Below are 7,864 nucleotides of genomic sequence, written 5' to 3'. Positions count from 1 at the left end.
AGGAAGAATTGAGGGGGATTGGGAAAAACTTCCTGTTGAAGGTGGGATTTTGGCTGGGACCTGAGGTATGTTTGAAAAATATTTTTCAAAAGAGAAAACTCTCAGAGAGCTCTTAAGCTCTTAAGGACCAGACCAGACGGACAAATTCTAGAACACTGTGTTTCTAACACCAGCTATTCAAGTGTCAGCAAATGCAGGTCTAATCAGCTAGAGACAAGGAATACAAAACTCGGTATCCCAGATTCCTTTGAATGTGTTATTGAATGGAATGATTATGTGAATTATGTGAATGCTGTTGAAGAATATAAACTATGATTGAGGTGACTAGTGCCTAAGAGTTGTGGGTTGAGGGGAAAGTGATTACCATTAGGGAACCTGATAGCTCTCACCACCAGGAACTTCCTGATCCCATGTTGCAAAGAAAGAGGGGATTAGAGTGTGTTATATTAAAAAAAAAATTTTTCAATTTAAAAAGCATCTGTACCAGTGATAATATTCTATGTCATGATCACCAAAGATGACAACAGGAAAAGAGTGGCAATAAAATGAAAACCTTAAAAATATCAAAATTGATGATCATATTACAAGTCACACAATATACTCAGTGAAACAATCCATACAATGCAAGTAGAAAAGTAAAAACATTTGTTCAGCTCCCAATTATCAAGATCCCTTTCAACTCTCATTGGCTTCCATTTTAGCATCTTAATTTTCTGTAGTTGAACAGACAAAAAGATGCATTCTGGGATGTTTGGCAAAGGGTGGGTGGGTGGGGTCATAAGCTATCTTTTCTTTTAATGCTTCACTATCCTCATATGTCAAGTGAAGAGGTGGGATCAGATGACATCTAAGGTACATTTGTCTAGTTCTAAGGTTCTATGAATCTCTGTGTTCTTACATGGCAGCTAGTTGGCATACTGGATATAGCACTGGGTCTGAAGTCAGGAAGACCTGACCTATACACTAGCTGTGTGACCCTAGGCAAGTCACTTACCCTCCATCTGGCTCAGTTTCTGCTCTAAAATCATGATAGCAGCACCTGTCTCCTAGGTTTGTTGTGATGAACAAACGAAATAATATTTGTAAGATTCTTAGTACAACAGCTTGTGCTTAGTAAATGCTTGTTTCTTTTCCTTACCCTTGGAGATCAAGAACCAGTTTTGTCATTAGTATTAGCTCTAAAATAAATAATGTAATAAATACTGGCTGAATTGAATTGAATTTTATACCACTACTCCAGACTCCTCTCAGAGTATTAGGAATCTCATAGCAGCCCAATAAATAGTAATATTTTGTCACTGTAGTGGTCCTGGATTCAAATTCTATCTCTGACTCTTACTAGATGTGTGACCTTGAAAAAGTCCCTTAACATCCCTGAGCCTCAGTTTCCTCATCTATGAATGGAGCGTTTTCACTTAGTCTTTTCTAAGGTTCCTTCTGGTAGAGTGGAAAGTGTGTTAGATTTGGATTTGGAGTCAGAGGACCTGGGTTTGAATCTTGTTTCTGGCATTTGTTAAGTGTGCCACTTCTGGTAAATCACTTAATCTCTCCATGCCTCAGTTCTTTAAAAAATGAGAGAAATATGCTAGAAGAGGTCCCTTCTGGCTCTAAATTTGTGCTCTATGTCCTTTTTGTTACCTCTATTTTAATTCAGCTTGTGATTTCTTCAGTTTAGGTTTCCACTTAATGAAAATTCTTCCTTTCTGTTGGTGAAGAACTCTGCCTGCTAATGCAGTGTAGTATCTTCTCTGAATCTTGTAATCTTAGTGAATTTTCTGGGGACACTGAGAAATTGAATGATTTGACCAAGATCACAAGGCTAGTATGTGAAAAAACCAGGATAAAGGTAAAGGGATAAAACCTGAACCTAGTTCTGCTTGCTTCTGAGACCAGCCCACTCACACCATACTGCCTCTCATAATTTTGTTGCTTACTGTTTTTATCAAGGTCTGTTTAAAAAGAAATCTATAGGTAGGCCAATGGGAGAAGTCAAGTAAATCCTCCGTGGAGGGTTTATGAGAGGACAAAAAAAAGAAATGCACAGGATTAGGAGGCTTGACTGAGTGGTAAGATGCAGGGATGGGGTGGGTATTTTCACATCGATGACTTCATGGATCCATTGGATGATACAAATAATGAAATAGAATTATGTCTAGCTTCCATTTTGCCTAATATTCAAGCCATTGACCCTCAGGGAAGAGCCATCAACTCAGAAGATGAAAAAGAATTGGTTCATTTAAGGAACTAGCTAAACAACATTTTAATTTTCTTATGGGCAGATATTATAACTTCTTTTGTGTCTCCTATAGCAGAGTTGGACCCATACCAAAGGAATAGGAATAGAAAGTGGACCTGCAGTTTTACTGGTATAAGGAACTTTTGGATAAGGAAATTCTTCTCTCAGTGTAGATGGTCACCTTCTCAGTAACTCATAGCTGCTTAGAGCACCAAGAGATTAGGTGATATTCAGCCATACAAGGGCTTGGTTTCTAGGTCAGCTCTCTATCAAATGTGCTGTCTGCTAGGAACTCAGTATGTACCTGGGCACAATGGAAAATAAGACTCTACAAGGTATTTATTTTCTATAGGTCAGGATGGATTAGTGCTATGGGAATTCTGGTAGCATGTAGATTGATCTGAAAGCTCGTTGCAATTTACAATTCAATTTTTTTACTTACTGTGGATTATTATATATGATGGATGTGTGTGTGTGTGTGTTTTTTCCTCCTAGGTAGACCTCATCTCTTATCTAAACTTCACACATCCCTTAGTGCTCTGCATAAAGCAGATACTTTGAAAAGTTTTTTTGAATTTATTTGAATCTAAAAGCTAGAAAGAATTGTAAAGAACATTGACTCCAATTCCCTCATTCTACCTGGAAGGATTCAATGAGTCACTCAAGATCATTTAGTAACTAGATCATTAATGACAAAACCAGGAAAGTTTTCCTGAATTCCCCATGCTGTCTTATCCATTGGTAAAATGTCCTCCCTCCCTTCCCCCCATACCACAGGCAGCTATTTTTCCTTTCAAGAATTGTTGTCCCAGTTCTGGGAGCCAAGACGGCAGAGTGATTGGTAACTAGTATCTCCCTCCCCTTGTTTACCTTGACCAACCCAGAGATTTTCTCCATGGAAAAACCCTGGAACAGTGGGAGCAGCAGAAGGGGTAAACAGACTCTCAGCCCATGAGACTAGGAAAATCACTAAGGAGCGTCCCTCTTGCTGTGGCCAAAGGTGACCAGTGCAGGATCAGAGCTGTCCCAGACAGTTCCACCTCAACAAACTGGGAGAATATCCTGAACCCCAAAAGGGTGAAGCCAGCAACTGCCAACACCAGGACCCCAGGCATGCCTCAGCACCCCAGTGGAATCAGGAAGACACTAGCTCAGAAAGCTGAGCTTGGCTATGCTCTAGTTCAGCAGAGGAGCCTCTTGCATCCAGACCACCCCTCCCCCACACTTAATGAGCCAGTCCCAAGGTAACTGCAGGTAAACCCCAAAAAGAAATAACTGGCCTCTGCTTTCCAACACCAGCCAGCTCAGCACCAGGTAAGCTGAAGCATTTAATTTCTAGCTGAAAGAATCAGAGGCCACAACACACAAAGCCTCAAGTTTTAGGCACAAGAACTGTGGGACAGAGCTCCCTGTGTCATAGATGCAGAGATATACCTTAAAAGCCAGGAAAAGGGTTATAATCATGAGTAAAAAGCAAAGCAGAAAAGAAAAGACCATAGAATCTTTCTATGGGGACAAGGATCAAAACACAAATACCAAAGAGGTCAGCACTGAGACTGTACTGCCATCTGAAACTTCAGAAGGGAATATGAACTGGTCAGAAGCACAAAGAGCCTTCTTGGAAGAACTCTGGAAGGATTTGAAAACTCAAGTTGGAGATATAGAAGAAAAACTGACCAATGATCTCAAAAATATGAAAAAAGATTTCACAGAAGAGAACAGCTCCTTAAGAAGAAAAATTGGACAAGTGGAAAAGGAAGTACAAAACCTAACTGGTGAAAATAACTCCTTAAAAGGAACAGTTGGACAGATGGAAAAGGAGATGCAAAAGTTAACTGAAGAAAACAATTTGATAAAAAAATAGAATCGGGCAAGTAGAAGCTAGTCAATCTATGAGACATCAAGAATCAGTCAAACAATCTAAAGAATGAAAAGACAGAAGAAAATGTAAAATATCTAACTGGAAAAGCAATTGACCTGGGAAATAGGTCCAGGAGAGACAATCTAAGGATTATTGGTCTACTAGATAGCCATGATGAGAAAAAGAACCTGAACAATATCATCCAAGAAATCATCAAGGAAAATTACCCAGAAGTCCTAGACCCAGAGGGCAAAATGGTCATCAAAAGAATCCGCGGTTCACCTCCTGAAACAGTCCCCAAACTAAAAACATCAAGGAATATTGTTTCCAAATTCCAGAACTATCAAGTGAAGGAGAAAATACTGTAGACAGTCAGAAAGAAACAATTCGAATATCAAAGAGCTACAGTCAGGATCACACAGGAACTTGCAGCTTCTATATTAAAAGATCAAAGGAATTGGAATATGATATTCCATAAGGCAAAGGAACTGGGCCTACAACCAAGGATTAATTACCCAGGAAAGTTGAGCACAATATTTCAGGCAAGGAGATGGACATTCAATGAAATAAGGGATTTCCAGACCTTGCTGATGGAAAGGCAAGAACTCAACAGAAAATCTGATCTTCAAACACAGGTCTCAAGAGAGGCATATACAGGTAAACAGGGGAGAAAAACTTGTTACACAATATGGCAAACTGTTTACATCCCTATAAGGGAAGATGATACTTGTTAATCTTGAGAATTATATATTTATTATGAAATCTAAAAGGGATATACACAGAGGAAGTGAGTATAAATTACATGATGTGATGATAACAAATGGGTGATTTGTGATTTATGGATTTATTGTAATGGGAGATGTGAAAAGGAGGAGGCAGAAAAAAATAAATTCCATCACAGGAAGAGATGCAAAAATATATTATAGTAGAGGGAAAGAGGGGAGGGAGATGAGTACTGTTTGAGAGGTACTTTCATATGATTGGATTCAAGGAGGGTACAACAAGCTCAGTTAAGGACAGAAATACAACTAGCTCTATAGGCAATAGGAGGGGAAGGAAGAAAGAAAAGGGAGGGGAGGCTAAAGAAAGGAAAGAAGTAGTAAGGGAAAAGGGGATTAAAAGGGAGGGGGGCTGAAAGAAAGGAGAGAAGACTGAGGAAGAGGGTGGTCAAAAATTAAAACTGTTGGGGAGGGGAAAGGAGAAGGGAGAACTAAAAGCATAAACAAGGGGAAAGGGGTGGAGGGAAAGACACAAATAATAATCACAACTGTGAATGTGAATGGGATGAATTCTTCCATAAAATGGAGACAGACAGCAGAATGGATTAAAAATCATAATCCAACAAAATGTTGTTTCCAAGAAACACATTTGGAAAGGGGAGATACACAGAGGGTAAAGGTAAAAGACTGTAGTGTAATTTATTGTGCTTCAGCTGAGGTAAAAAAAAGCAGGGGTACCAACCCTAATCTCAGACAAAGCAAAAGAAGGAATAGATCTAATCAAAAGAGAAAAGGAAGGAAACTATATCCTGCTAAAAGGCACTATAGGCAATGAAGCAATTTCATTACTAAACATATAGGCTCCAAGTAGTATAGCATCCAGATTCTTAGAGGAGAAGTTAAGGGAGTTATAGGATGAAATAGACAGAAAAACTATACTAGTGGGGAACCTCAACCTTCCCCTCTCTGAACTTGATCAATCTAACCTCAAAATAAACAAGAAAAGTTAAGGAGGTGAATAGAACTCTGGATAAAGGAGATATGATAGATCTCTAGAGAAAATTGAATGGGGATAGAAAGAAATACACCTTTTTCTCAGTGGTACATGGCACATATACAAAAATTGATCACGTACTTGGCCATAAAAACCGGACAATCCAGTGCATAAAGGCAGATATAGTCAATGCATCCTTCTCAGATCATAATGCAATAAAACTTATATGTAATCAAAGGCCGTGGAAACATAAAACAAAAACTAATTGGAAACTAAACAATCTAATCCTAAAGAATGAGTGGGTTAAACAAATTATAGAAACAATCAACAACTTCATTCAAGAGAATGACGATAATGAGACAACCTACCAAATTTTGTAGAATACTGCAAAAGCAGGTTTTAGGGGATGTTTTATGTCTTTGAGTGCCTACATGTTAAGTAAAATAGAGAAAGAGGAGATCAATAAATTGGGCACGCAGCTGAAAAAACTCAAAAAAGAACAAACTGAAAATCTCCAGGTAAATACCAAATCAGAAATACTGAAAACCAAAGGAGAGGTTAATAAAATTGAAATTTAAAAAAACTATTGAACTAAAAGTTCAATTGAACTAGGAGTTGGTTTTATGAAAGAATCAATAAAATTGATAAATCTTTGGTCAATTTGATTTAAAAAAAGAAAGAAGAAAACCAAATTACCAATATCAAAAAGGAAAAGGGTGAACTCACCTCCAATGATGAGGAAATTATAACAATAATAATAAGTTACTTTGCCCAACTGTATGTCCATCAGTTCTACAACCTAAATGAGATGAATGCTTATTTTAAAAGATACAAATTGCCCAGACTAACAGAAGAGGAAATTGAATACTTAAATAACCCCATCTCAGAAAAAGAAATTGAACAAGCCTTCAATGAACTCCCTAGTCAAAAATCTCCAGGGCCAGATGGATTCACAAGCGAATGCTATCAAACATTTAAAGAATAGTTAATTCCAATACTATATAGAGTATTTGGGAAAATTGGGGAAGATGGAGTCCTCCAAAATTCTTTTTATGATACAAATATGATTTTGATACCTAAACCAGGAAGAGAAAGTTATAGACCAATTTCTCTAATGAATATAGATACAAAAATTTTAAATAAGATTTTAGCAAAAAGAATACAGCAACTAATTATGAGAATAATACATTATGATCAGGTAGGATTTATACCAGGAATGCAGGGCTGGTTCAATATTAGGAAAACTATGAACATTATTGATCATATTAACAACAAAACTAACAGAAACCACATGATTATCTCAATAGATGCAGAAAAAGCTTTTGACAAAATACAACACCCATTCTTATTGAAAACTTTGGAGAACATAGGAATATATGGAACTTTCCACAAAATAAAAAGCAATATCTACCTAAAACCTTCAGCAAGCATTATATGCAATGGGGGTAAGCTAGATGTGTTTTCAGTAAGATCAGGGGTGAAACAAGAATGTCCATTATCACCTCTATTATTCAATATGATACTAGAAATGTTAGCTGTAGCAATAAGAGAAAAAAAGAAATTGAGGGAATCAGAATAGGCAAAGAAGAAACTAAGTTATCACTCTTTTCAGATGACATGATGATATACTTAGAGTATCCCAGAGAATCAAGTAAAAAATTACTTGAAATAATAAACAACTTTGGCAAAGTTGAAAGTTACAAAATAAACCCACACAAATCCTCTGCATTTCTATCTATTACTAAAAAGCCTAACAGCAAGAGACAGAAAGAGAAATCCCATTCAAATCTATGGTAGAGACTATAACATATTTGGGAGTCTACCTGCCAAAACAAACCCAGCGACTACATGAATACAATTACAAAACACTTTTCACGCAAATAAAGTCAGATCTAAATAAGTGGAAAAACATCAGTTGCTCATGGGTGGGCTGAACCAATATAATAAAAATGACAGTTCTACCTAAATTAGTTTACTTATTCAGTGCCATACCAAACAAACTATCAGATAATTATTTTGTAGAGCTAGAAAAAATAATATTAAAATTCATCTGG

The sequence above is a fragment of the Notamacropus eugenii genome, chromosome 2, assembly GCF_028372415.1.
Source record: "Notamacropus eugenii isolate mMacEug1 chromosome 2, mMacEug1.pri_v2, whole genome shotgun sequence".
Classification (NCBI taxonomy): Eukaryota; Metazoa; Chordata; class Mammalia; order Diprotodontia; family Macropodidae; genus Notamacropus; species Notamacropus eugenii.
This window is presented reverse-complemented; position numbering follows the sequence as displayed.